This window comes from Cydia fagiglandana, chromosome 6, assembly GCF_963556715.1.
Source record: "Cydia fagiglandana chromosome 6, ilCydFagi1.1, whole genome shotgun sequence".
In the NCBI taxonomy this organism is placed as follows: domain Eukaryota; kingdom Metazoa; phylum Arthropoda; class Insecta; order Lepidoptera; family Tortricidae; genus Cydia; species Cydia fagiglandana.
The window spans coordinates 8454431-8468994 of NC_085937.1; the positions used below are offsets into that span (position 1 = coordinate 8454431).

The 14564-nt window shown below is 37.3% G+C and overlaps 1 long non-coding RNA gene across 1 annotated transcript in view; it reads right to left on the minus strand.

Annotated features, from left to right (window-relative positions):
- LOC134665109 (uncharacterized) overlaps positions 1 to 14564 on the minus strand; it is a 347418-nt gene that overhangs the window by 51245 nt on the left and 281609 nt on the right. The gene's annotated exons all lie outside the window — the stretch shown is intronic.

A 14564-nucleotide genomic window follows, 5' to 3' on the forward strand; every position in this document is an offset into this window, starting at 1 on the left:
ATTAAAAATCTGTTTACGTAAAGGTGTTCTAATCTTATTTCTATTATAAGATTCATATATTACGTAATGTATTATAATTAAAGTATTTTTAAATACATCAGATATGCCAGCCTTTGGTTCTTATTATGTACATTGTACATGTATATTTACCGATCTAAGTAATTGTCAACCTTTAACCATTTCATTCAACTTAAAAATAGAATTATTTCGTGACATTATATGTATAGATTAAAAGTATAAAATACATACGATAACTAACCCGAACTAATAATAAAATATACAATTTTGGACACGGCGCGTATAGTATGTCGGTTCCTCACTGCGGCCCTGATCACTTGTAGCTTGGGCCCTGCCCCGCTGCCGGCAGCACCCTAGGTTAGGATTTTTAAAATGTGTTTATATATTTTTTGTAATGTTTGTCAACATCTCACATTGTAAAATCCTCCTAACCTAAGACCCAAGTTAAATAAAGAAAATGTATAACATCTCTATAATAATGTATTGGCCTTTATAGTAGGTCTTAAATGTGCTGTGTATAAATTAATTATTAACAGCTTGTCCGTAACTCATTTGTTGCACAATATTTTCTAAAAGATTTGCCAGAAAACCCAGATGACCGCGTCGGTAAATGCTGACATGTAAACAATAAACATTTACGATAACGTACGAGTAAGTGCCCGAACGATTAACAATATGCCACTAGTTGCCACTTTCAATCATAATTTAGTAGCAATTGATGAAAGTAGAACGAGATTAAAGGGGCCCACAGATTACCAATTCGCCGGACTATATCAGCCTGTCAGTTGTTCTGAACTGTCACCTTTTGCGTTTAACTGACAGGCTGATATCGTCCGGCGAACTGGTAATCTGTGGGCCCCTTTAATCTCTCGAGCTCTATGGAGAGGGCTATGCTCGGAGTTTCTCTACGTGATCGAATCGGAAATGAGGAGATCCGTAGACGAACTAAAGTCTCCGACATAGCCCACCGGATTAGCAAGCTGAAGAGGCAATGGGCAGGCCATATTGCACGCAGAGAAGATGGCCGATGGGGTCGAAAAGTGCTCGAGTGGAGACCACGGAATAGCAAGCGCAGCGTAGGATGTCCACCCACAAGATGGACAGACGACCTTGTTAAGGTCGCCCGAAGACGCTGGATGCGGGTCGCTTCCAACCGGCACGTATGGAGGTCCAAGGGGGAGGCCTATGTTCAGCGGTGGACGTCTTATGGCTGAGATGATGATGATGATTTAACTACCTAAAGATACAGAGTATAGAGGTTAAGATTCAGATTGGGACAGCAGAGATGTGTTACTGATGCAGCGTGACAGCGGCAGGTAATGGGTGATATCACTGTCCATTCACAAGGAGGCGTATTCTGATTGTAATAACAGAGTATGATTTTGATCTAAACTAGTTAGGCATGGATATGATCTGTCAATATCAAGCGACATTTCTAATTGATAAAATCTCTCTTTTGACACTGATACATCATATCCATAACAAATTCACAACCTATTACAATCAGAACACGCCTCCTGGTTCTACTTAGTTTATTTCCGCAATGCGGTTTATTCGGCACCTCCATGATCGTAATTCGATGCCACTCGCAACTAGGGTTGCCAACTTTTTTTTAGTGAAATATAGTATTTTGCAAAATTACATATAAAATATATAGTACACTGAAAGAAAATATAGTACAGTCAAGGAGATGGTTTAAAATAAATGAAAAGTATGCCAAATATCGCGCGTGTCAGTAGGCGTGTGTATCATGGGTTGGACTAAAGCAAAGGGGTTGCAGCACTTAGAAAAAAAATCATGCGAGTGATGTTATTAGCACATCAATCACATACTCACATCACATCATCGAAATTTTACTTTTCCCGACTTTCGGGTCAAATATCTTGGCCATTTTCGATTTTAGAGAAATGTTTTTCCTACATAACATAATAAATCACAATTGATTGTTACTCAGTAATTATAACTTTCATAAATTCAAAAATTTCGAACCATTTGATATTTCGAACTCTCGATAATTCGTAATATTTTAAAAGTCCCTTGAATTTAGAATTAACGAGAGTCGACTGTACTTTGATCATTATCAGATTATCATTTTGGTCATCCATTTCACAAGTAGTTTGAAATATTATTTCAATTTATTTCGTTGATGCAAAGTTACAAACTTCTGAAACTTCACATCGCAAGATGAAAAAACCGTTGACAGTTGGCTGAGTGCTGTATATGAGGACGTAACAGTGACACTGATAGTGTCACTTTTGACATAACACTCTTGACAGTAACATTGACACGTAGGTTCACGTTAAGGCATGTTGTTATTTCATATTTATGAAAAAAAAAGCACCGCGTAAGGATCCATCGAAATATAGTATTTTTGCGTACTATATAAGGACTGTTCAGTTTACTAAGCGGACACTCTTACACCTCTTTTAATCGGCGAATTTAAAATCAATTGACGTACAGCTCATAACAATATAATTAACAATCCCTTATTTATCAATTGCTACATATTTGTTCCCATAATAGTCAAATATTTTTCCCGAAGGACCGAACAAATTTGGAACATAGCAAGTTAGTTCTGCAATAAGGATGCACAGGCTAGTATTCACTGCGAAAAATCGTAAATATGTACAAATTTTCCAAGTTAAACGTGAATAAAATTATTAAAACATTTGCAGGGCATCATATGCTTGAAGATTTTACAAAATCCCGGCACAGAAGCGGCCCGGCCAATCCAGAAACATAAGTATTGTCATGCGGCTGTTAAAATCAATAAATTACTTATCGGTTCGCGAAATTCCTAAGACAGCAGGCGTTAGAGTAGGCACAGATTAAAAAATAAGAAGTATGTACAATAAATTGACCCATAGAAAGAAAAAAATGGACAAAAGAATTACAGAGCAGCGAAAGCAATCGAAAAAAAGAAGCGTCAAACTGTACTACATTTTACATTAAGATAAATTTCGTAGCATTTTAATGGACAACGGAAAATGCGTAAAATGTTGCTGTAGTACGTTACCAATGGCCCTGATGCTACCATGCCGTTGTAGAAGATCATATATTCGACGAGGAGAGTAACATCAAAATTGACCAATTCATGAAGAAAGTCCTTGTTTGGCAGGCAATTGGTTCCTGTGGCCTTAAAAAGTTTGTTCTATTTTGCGACATGAACTTTGGTTGCGACATTTACAGAAAATAATGCATCTAATAACGAGTACTTTCCGTCTATCAGACGCATAATGTCACCTCTTCATTTCGGCCTGATTTGGCAAGTGCCCACTATGCTGGTCAGAAAGTGAAGCTACTGAATTTGAAAAACATTGATTTCGTTCAAAAACAAGTCAACTCATCTAATTGCCCGGAGCTCCACTCCATCGAGTGGCACTAGACCAATGTGAAGATGCACTTAAAAAAGGGTAGATGAGAAGCTAAAACATTGAAAGAATTCAAACGAATGTTGTTTACAACTTGTCAAAAAGTGTCAAAAATTGATGTGCAGGCACTTGAACGGCGCAACCGTGTAAAAGTACGAAAATCTTACCGATGTTATTATTTTATACTATATTTACATTAAAATGTTTTGCGTTGGTTTCCGTTTTTATTATATTTATCTAAATAAAGCGATTCCAGAATTAGAAAAATGTAATTTATACTTTTTTGTGTGTCCGCTTAATAAAATGAACAGTCCTTAGTATCCTAAAAATATATAGTACGCAAGGCCGAAATATAGTACAATACTATATTATATAGTACGGTTGGCAACCCTACACGCAACGAACGCCGAAAGTTTTTTGTGCACCGGTTTGTACCGGTACCCACGACTACTTTGTTCCGATTATATCATACCCATGGTTCTTCAAAGCATGAATTGATTAATTCTAGTCGTCCCCTTTATGGCGTGGACCTTGAAAATTTAAAGGATTCTAAAGCACAAAGGGCCCTATTCAATGTTATTTTTATCAACGTGACCTGATGTGGAAGTTCAAGGCTTTAGGCGTCGGTTCCAATGGGAGCTAGGTTATTTTGATTTGTTTTTAATAATATTTAAAAAAAAACTACCCTCGCATTTTGCTGTAAATATACCTATACTTGAAGCAACGCGTTAGTAGATAATTTTCAGTACGGATAGGTTGGTCGTATTTGTCTACGTGACAGTGTGATACGATACGATATGATCATTTATTGATAAAAAATATTTTTACATGTCATGTGTAATAATGACAGTTTATGTGATAATGACAGAGTCCGTCTCTTTCAATCGTGTGGTGTTGAAAATGACATTTATTTTATCACGGGGATAGGGCCATACATTAGGCCTACAGAATGGTAAAAAAAAGTTTAAGAAATATGTTGCAAACATACTAAGTATAATTTTGCTTATTGTAACCGTTAATATGTACTTAGAATACAGCACTAAATAAACAGTTTCCATTAACAAAATTTACTAAGAGGCCTTCAACGTGCACACTAGCGCCACTGCTAAATACTATATACATAATATAATAACTAGTTTTTATGTTGCTGGATTCGTCGATCTAGGAACTCAAAACAAAAACGGCCTTTTTTACTTTGGACGCATAGATTGACAAATCCAGCAACATAAAAACTAGTTTGATGTATTCAAAAGGTACTTAAATACACAATACAGTCCATAGCGGCCTCCTTTTTTAAATATCTTTCGTGAAATTTAAATAATCACGATAATTTAGTAGTGGCGCTAGTGTGCACGTTGAAGGGCTCTTAATAGTATAATGCCTAACAGAATAAATTGCAGGTGCAAGTCATATTGAACAGGTGCAAGTCATATTGACGTTTCATGAAAAAATCCCAATGTTTGAGTGTATATGCCTATTTTTTTATCAAACCCTCATCCAAACGGGGTACTCCTTTTCTATTAACTGGAGTGAAAAAATACTCATTACCACACAAGCTGTTAAATAGATATTGTAGACAGGAGTGAAGTGACGAGTGACAAGTTTTGTTTCAAAATCTGTGCCCCAAAATTCTAGCGAAACCAGCCCCTTAGTTTGCCACGTGTATGTTATCCGAGCCAAAAACCAAGGTCGCAGGGTGGATTATCGCTAAATTAATGCCACGGGAGCTGCTCACGCGCATGCCGAGGGCTACCCCGGCACTATTGTTGTTATATAATATTGAAAAAGTGATTGACAAATGATTGCGAGCCATACTCTCTTTGGTCGTTCCCTCATGTCTGAGGATCGTGGTCAGTATCAGGGTTGCATCTGGAGCGGATGATCTGTCTCCACCGGTTTCTGTCCAACGCGTCTCTGACGACCGTGTAGAAAGCAGAGGATGACGAGTCTTTAACTTGATCGGTCCATCTTATTGGTGAACGACCGCGTGACCGCGCGAGCCATACATATAACATGAAATCCTGACTTTTAGCCAGCAGTTAAACACTTGCTGATGTGTTAACCTCTTAAAGATTATATACCTATTTTTTTTATTTAATTTGGGCAACAAGGCCCTAATAATATATACCTTATAGACTAACATACATATAAATTTCATAAACTTATAAACAACACTATTTTGAATGGCTCCGTTAAACTTAACCTCTCCAATCTTAGTCACTGCTTATGTACATTTAAAGAAACTAAGCAAATGACATAGGTATTTAATTCTCGTAAATTTCTCTTTTTTCATACATATATGTACAATATAATTAATGCTGCATACCTGTGTTGTAAATGTTTTTTTTAAATGATATTATTATGAATATTAAGCGTTCTTTCGTAATTTTACCTTTTGTATTGTTACGTAATCGCTCGTTTTCCATCCTTTTGAGGCTTACGTACCTACCTACTTATATATAAATCTCGTAGTTTTATAACATCAATAATTAATTATGCATCAACTCAATAAAAAGTCCAATTTGATTCATAATTATTCATTCAGTACTTAAAAATATTAAAATTTAAGCTGTTTATTTTTATATAGAATTAAGTACATACAATCAATTTAGAACTAATCTTACATTTTTAAGATTGTCAGAACTAAGGGACATGGGGAGCAACCCCTATCAAAATTATTGAAATTATCATTAAGTACTTATAGGTACGTACATTGTAATTTGTAATTGATATCCTAGTACCACTCGTAACTGTTTTTTAAGAGATTAAAAAACAACTTAGATGATTTCATACCATAAATTTCCTGTACCATGAAGAACAAAACTCTTATTTTGAACTTAGTCTATATTTTTTTTAAATAGAACTTTATACAAAATCAAAAGATGCTAGTTTAAAAAAATGAAAAATATACTTACCTACGAAAATTCTTAAATAATATTTATATCACAATATGTTAAATTAAAACTTATACTTCATGATGAAATGCTCATCCGACTGCATATTTGGGTCGAGGCCTGAATGTTTTACTTATACATTTCGGGTTTTGAACTTTATTTGCAATCTCATTAGAGTTCCGTACTAAGGACGATGTATCTAGTTTTAGTTGGTTTGCGATAACGAATTGCACTTTATTTTGGTTAGAGTTGGATTATTAATATATAATTGATAATGTTTTTTTTATGATATGTGCTGTATTTAGTTTAATTATACTATCGTCTTATTGCCAAACGTACCAAGCACATATCTTAGCTAAGCTTGCATAAGTGAGATTATTAGGTACACATCGCTTTTAAGGACTTCGTTGCCTCATTGATATTAGCTCGCCTAAATTAACTAAATAACTATACTAGGTTCAGGTTTATAAGGTGTTTATTTCTCAAAAGATTACAAGAATAATCACTTCCTGAGAAATACATGTTTACACTAACATAATACAAAGGAGAGCGTAATTAATAATTAAACAAAAAATACAAAGCCAATTCTTAGCAACTAAGTAAGTATACAACTACTACCGAACCGAACGTACAGTCAACTGTAAAAATATGGGTGCACAAATCATCTCAAAAATATGTCCCATAGCTCTTATGTCAGCGAATTAAGAACTATGGGCCATATTTTTGAATAAGTTGGCTACACCCATATTTTTACAGTTGACTGTACAAACTAGGAAATAGTAGCCTATAATCATCTCAATTAAGCACTGAACCCTCATCTCGCGAGCCGCCCACACTTCGCGCTCTCATGTCGCGCCCAATGACGTCGTACTGTAAACGTCAAACTATTGCGAAAGCGTGCGAAATTTTTCACCCGAGATCCAGAGTGACGCAAGTCCATTTATTTTCTACATGCGATTGTATCACTAATTGCTGGTAACTTATATCTTAGAATGGTGTAAATGTTCCCGTAGGTTTTTGGTTCAAATGGGTTTTTGCTTAAATAATTAAATGATGGTAGTGACCTTACGCACCGTGGCGTAACGCGGACCGCCCCACGTGCCGTTACACAACTATTAGTTAAATGCTTTTTGCTGTTAGGTATACTTGTATTCAATATTGATTTAAGGTATAAAAATATTCAACGTTGGACCTACTTAGGTGCCTACTAAAAAAAACATTTATTGAATTAGGTACTAGGAAATTATATCTTTGCTAAGAATTCTAATTTTGATGATGATGATATAATATGATATTTTTCAGAGCCCTGCATTACGTAACATCGTAAAAACAACTAAGTACCTATGGGTTACATTTCAACTGGTCCATTATGGTATCAATTATGTAAGTATATACCTATAACGTGATATTAACATTGTCGTGGAACATAAGCCTCGTCGCCACCCAATAGACATTGATCATGAGCAAAATGGGACTAATATAAATGTATAAATCGTTACATACCAAGCTAATAAATAGCAGCAGCAATTAAATGTCCTGGAATCTATCTGTCATGTATGTATTGGTTTTTGTTTTTTCAATGTGCAAATTTTTAACATTTATGGTAGGCATAGTTTGACGGTCACTTAGTAAAATTTCGTCACATTTTATTTGTAGCTAATTACACTTAGAACTTGCAGGCACGTAGGCACACACACCCAAATAGGCTTAAAGTATACATGTCAAATCGATTTCTCCCTTTCAGCGTCACTACCCAGCACATTATCGGGTCTATTGAGACGCTTACAAAACTGAAACGTTACGTAAACTACCGCCTTGTCCCAGTACATGCAGCCAATCTAGTTCAACGAGCAAGGTCAACTTGTTATTGACTTCACTTACACATAGGGTTACCACAGTTACCACACTGGCTAGCGTGATCGCTTTTATGACCGACATAACGCATTTATTTCCAGCACTCACTTATTCGGGTCTAGACATCGTAAACGAAAAAGACATACCTAAATATTGAGTAATGCCATAGAGAAAAAAATACATAGATTGCTCACTCCATAGTTTTGGTACCAAAAAGACTATTATTTTCATAGTCGACAACTACCATCGAGTCCCGGAATTGTCAGTACTGCTACTTGACAATATATGTAGAACCTACCAGAAAGTCTAATGCTTAACAACATAAAAGACTTACCGGTCGGTGCTGAATGTATTAATACTTAAATAGTAACAATATATAACGTTATTGAAAACCCTCAAAGCTACGACTATTAGTTTCGGCCCGATTCGAACGTTAAGATACGTCAGTTAATAGATCTAGAAACGATATTGATTAGATATGTCAGTGTCCAATTTGACGTTTCTTCAAATAAAAACGTCACTGACAATGACACATCTAATCCATATCGTTTCTAGATCTATTAACTGACGTAGTATCTTAAGGGGCCCACTGATTAACAGTCCGCCGGACGGTATCGGCCTGTCAGTTGTTCGGAACGGTCAAAATTTTCTTCTAACTGACAGGTGGGCCCCTTTAAAGTTCGAATCGGGCAGTTTATTTCTGTACTTATAGCTGGCCATTACTATGAAAACGAGTCAAATCCCAGGAAACATTCGCGTATTGGTAACCCTACTTACACATTACAAGTTCTAGGTGATTTTACGATGACATCAGTACAGATTACAGTATCATTGCCGAAAGTTCAATGAGAACCACCGCGGTTACTTAAACAAATATGTATCGCTTCATTGTCATACTAAATAGGAGTAACTTTAGGCAGGCGTGGCTCACTCCGCGATTTCGTCGCTTTGCTACAGGTAGCTAAAAGTACATCCGTTCCACCCCAATTTTGGGGTTTGCCATAAGCCGCGCGTGGCGCTGTCGCCACCTAGCGGCCATATCTGTGCTGATCGTGACAGACGCGTTTTGTTAGAGAGTGAGTCTTCTGTACCTAGTACTATTATTTATTCTGTGGTTCAGTGGAAAATAAGAACAATCTTTATTAAGGTGAATCCAAATTCACCTTCGATTCACCAGTCGGTTCCAAAACCGACTTGCAAAAACCTTCACCTCATTGTTACGTATTCAAGCAAATAAATATTTTCTATTCTATTCTATTCTATTCATGCAAAAAGTAGTAGGTAAACATATCTTAACTGACACATAACCATGATATCAGCATTCATCAGCAGATAAATTAAAAATAAAATAAAAATATTTATGTTGGGCTTTTATTATTATTTATTATTCAGAGCCCACTGTGTCCCACTGCTGGGCAAAGGCCTCCCCCCTCTTCCTCCACTCGTATCTATTTAGTGCAATACCTATCTGGCCAGCCTCTCAAGAAGGAGTCCAAGTTATCCCGCCATCGCCGACGAGGCCTGCCGGCTCCCCTCCACTCTGTGGTTAACTTGGCCCACAAATCGTCCGGCATTCGGGAGACATGACCAGCCCAGTCCCATTTTAACTTAGCCGCTTTCCGACCTACGTCCATTAGTTAGAGTTAGACTTAGAGCGCAGCGTGGTGTTTCGGACTCGATTCCTTTTTTTGTGAGAGCAACTGTGTGGTGTCACGACCTAGTAATTTACACTTAAAAGTCTCTTTGAGGGCTCTGTGTGAGTAGTCTATGACCACAGCGCAAACCACGTGCGTGGTACCCGTCACGTGTATGTACTCGCTGCGGGTCGTCCTTTATCATACATAACAAATAGATTATGCTCTTAAAACAACTCTTGATTATGTATACAACTCACAATCGGGTCAATGGCGTATAATTATCGGAGATGCTCGTGTCCGGCCTACAGTGTTACGGTAACACGGTTGGGCCATTAATGGCCCACCACCCGTAACTATGTAGTGGAGTCACTGGGGAAAACCTAATGTATATGTCGGCGGCCGATCGTAAGATCAGGCAGATCGTAATGTTCCTGTGTAATGTTTTGACGATAGTCACATTAAACCAATATATAGGCAGGATAGGTTCGTTAGGTTACTTCAGATGCTCGAAGGGCAAACTGCCCAGAAATAGGATTCCGCGTAGCGGGGCTCCGTCGACTTAGGGAACGAGTCAAAGATTTTCACGTTTCACGATATGCCTAGGAATTTCACGATATACCTGATCTTACGATCGGCCGCCGACATATACACCGCCGGTGCACTACTTACCTGTAGTATTCGTATTAACCGAAACGCTACCAACCTTGACACACAAATGCAAAAAAAATTAAGACTACTTTACTGGACTGTTGCCTTAATTGTTGCCAAAGGGAGGTTTTTCGGATATTCACTTATGACTGTACAAGCAAACCTGTAAGTATTTGTAGTTAGCAAATAGATTACTGATAAACAAACCTAATTAATAAAATAAATCGATTAATAAATAAATAAAAAATACGTTTATAATCCAAATTTACTAAGAGTAAACTAAAATATAAGAGTTATTTTCGGAAACTACAAAGATTTCCTTAGCTCGGTTCGTAGCGCTAGGTTGTAGAGCCTAAAATAGGAGGCAAAAACTCGCCGTATTACGATAGGTATTGCACCTTCTGTAATGGTAGGTCACTTAAGGTAACTCATAACGGTAGTTGTCCAATTTATGCAAAAAATGTACGGTAGACTACCGTCGGTAGTACGATATGTGTATTTAAGATGTGCTTATGTATGTAATTTACTACGTAGTTTTGTCAGTCTGGTAATTAACTAATCGAATATAATTAGTGCCAATAATAAAAGCCCCTGGAAGATCTTGCTGAAGGTTGCGGAAACATACAGTACAATACATAGTATTGCTGCGAAGTTTTATTACAACAGGAAAACATCATTAGATTTATGCATACGAGTAGATATGTAACATTGAATAGTCAGGGCAGTCGCACTGAAATTTAATACTTACAATAACATGATCATGTACTTTTAAGACTTACGCGAGTGCGGGCAAGGAGTATTCTAGAAAGAACCAATATTAGCTTATCTCGTAGACTAGGAATCCTCTAGACCGAGTTTAGAGCAATTATTTCATGCAACCGATGATTCCAAAAATGCGGGGGTGCGCGGGACGAGGTGAGCGAAGTCCCGTGCCGTGATTGGTCCGTTCAAAGACACGGACGTCACACAAAGACACTTTCGACTCGAATATGGAGTAAAATTAGCCTATGCGTGGCAGAGGGGGTAGCGCGACTATGCTCAGTCTGGAGGATGTTTTGTCTGTGTGATCATGTATTTTTAAGACTTATGCGAGTGCGGGCAAGGAGTATTCTAGAAAGAACCAATATAAGCTTATCTCGTAGACGTACGACCATACACTTTGCTTTATAAAGCTTTTATAAGGTGGTTCGCTTTTCATACAAAATTCAATCAAAGCTCATTAAGTAACTACACACTATTAGTACATAAATATTTCCGCATTTATCTTCCTTCGAATATTCGTTTGCGCGAAATTAACAGGAAAACAATGTTTCATACAGAAATCATGCAAAAATCATAGTTAAATTTTCATCAATTTTACGTATGTGTGTGTCACAAATGTCGTGTACAGATACATTTGCGACGTTGCCATACCATTTCCGACGTTGCCGGGCTGACCACGGCGCGTATTTGGAGTGCCGTCATGTTTAGTGCAATTTTGTTGACACTGACGTTTGACAGGTACTTAATTGACCTAAGCGAGAATAAGTACCCGAAGTTCGTCAGCTTAGCTAAGAACTATCATGGCGTGTTATGCAAACAGTCGCTTTTTTGCTTACAAACGGAAGATTCCCGGTTCGATCCCCAGTCATTGTATGCTGGAACATAACTTTTTGTATTTTTGTTACATCTAAATTTCGTATTGTTTTTTTATTTTTATTTAATTTTTCTTATTATCATAAATCGATTGATTAAGTATGGGCTACACGTATTCGTTTATTTTTGACAAAGAAAATTAGAAATTATACTCTACCTAATCTCTCTTATTTTTACAATCAGGACATCTTCACTGCAATAAAAAAGAAATGTATAAAATTTCCTGTGGTTAAAAATAATGGATTTTGTCTATGAATGAAAAACACAATTATTACTATAGTTTTTTTTTTTTAGCATTAGAAATAAGGTAAACAATCTTGACGTGTCTTTTAATTGAAAAACACATTTTAAAAATAAGTTACGGCAAATATGTAACAATTATAAATCAAATACGATCATTTATATTCTTCTGCTTTCATAAGTAATAGTTTTTGATTTTTAAAAAGCGTTTAAATCTGTGTGCCTAGCCAAGATGCCAGTCGTTCGCTCCGTAGCGAACGTTAGGGTAATACCTCTCTCTATCACTCTGCCATATTAATGCGACAGACACGGCTGCGCTTCGGTCGCTACGGAGCGTAAACCATTGGCATCTTGGCTAGGCACCCTGGTCATCTGGAAAGCGAAACACATACGGAACGCGTTTCTATTACCCAATACAGTAGCCAGCTGCAGATTCGGTTTTAAAGTTAACTATACCTAAACCTGGGTGCCTAGCCACGAGGCAGGCTAGTAGAGTTCTCTTTCACCTTCAGCAGAACCGGGAGATCCAAACCTACCTACTTTTCATCTAATAATCTAAAGAATCAGTGCATGATTCAAACTTTACCGGTCGCCGTGGTAAGACCTAGGATTTACCATATCGGTGTTGGTAAAAGCCCAAAGTAAACTAGTAAGATTTAACATTTCGGGCTTTTACCGATCGGCATCGGTAAAACCTAGGTTTTACCGGTAAATCCTAGGTTTTGCCGTACTTCGGGCTTTTACAGTAACATATATATAATAATTGCTCGTTTAAAGGTAAGATAACACAAAGGAGAAACAAAAAGAAATTACCTACTCGCACCAGTCTTGAACCCCAATACTCTTGCACGTATTTCCACGAACATACCGTTACGCTAATGCAACATACTTACCTACGTTGTGTGAAATTGTCTACTACAAGGATCACGGAAACACTGTTTGCATGTGTGAGTAATAGTAGGAAAAAGCGTGACAGCAACACTCCGTCGAATTAAAAAGGTGGTTTTTGCACAATGAAGTATTCAATGTTTATTTTAATAGTTCAATATTTATTTAAAGAGTGCGCGAAACATACTTTTAAGTATACAAATACCATGACCATTTTACAAAAAAAAAAAACCTGAAATTTTGCAAAAGTGGTGCCATCTAGCGAGAGTTAAGTTTTGAGTAACCTAGGCGAACCACCATAACAGCGCCACACAAGGCGATATTTTACTTATTATTCTTAATACCGATTATTGATATAAATACTCCGCCAGACCGCCACGAGCCTCGATTTTAGAGATTTTTGCGTAGGATTTTTCGCCTTGTCCTTAACGCACTAGTTTTAGGAGCCGCTTCCGTTAGCGAGACGGGTATATTTACCTAAAATGTTTAAAACTCAGCTCCTGTTTCGTCTTAAATATTATATTAAAACAACGCATCTCGGTTAACTATCGCACTTATTCTGTCGATATTTGTAACTTACACGTATAAAAGTAAGTAAATGGGTTCTCATGCTTTCAATTAGGCAAATACTAAGTAAGGCAGCGTCAATATGTGGTTACTGCTAGTCTTATAAATGATATAATGAGTTCCTTTGAGTCACCTCGAGATCCCGTGCGTCAAGGAGTGCACTTAACTGAGCCTTCCAGGTGCCAATACTCGGTGAGTGCATGCAATAACACCCGTGCACTGATGAGTACGATGACGTTGCAAGGATAATAGCGTTTACCTTGACATTAAGCTAATGTCAGCTTGGCGCCGGCACCCGTCTGCGGCGCGTGCGCTTACATAACGCACTAGTGTTGGACTCGAGTCTTTGGAGTCTTAGACTTTAGGTGACAGTCCATTTCCAACGACAGCCGCACTACTGTTCATTTTACTATGGAAATTTACAATGACAGCGACGCGTTCAGTACCGGTAGTGCAGCTGCGGTTAGAAATGGAATGTTACCATTTGGAGACTGTACCATACAGCAAACCTACAGGATGACATTACGAGTTTGCAGAGGTTTGCTTTTTAACATTGTCATGTAAAGCACAAGTCTTGACTCAGTCAGTCAGTCTATATTGTCAGAATGTATACACTCGACGTCCGAGTTGCCAACCTTTTAAAGTTGCCATCTGTAGTCTTTTCTGAAAAAGATACATGTATTTTTACGTTCTCAATTTTTATAACAAATGTTGGGGATATTTTTTGTATTTATACAGTCGCCATCAGAAATATGAATAGAAGTGGCTGAGGTGTAAAAAAAAATTTGATGCCTTGACATCATAGTGCGTGT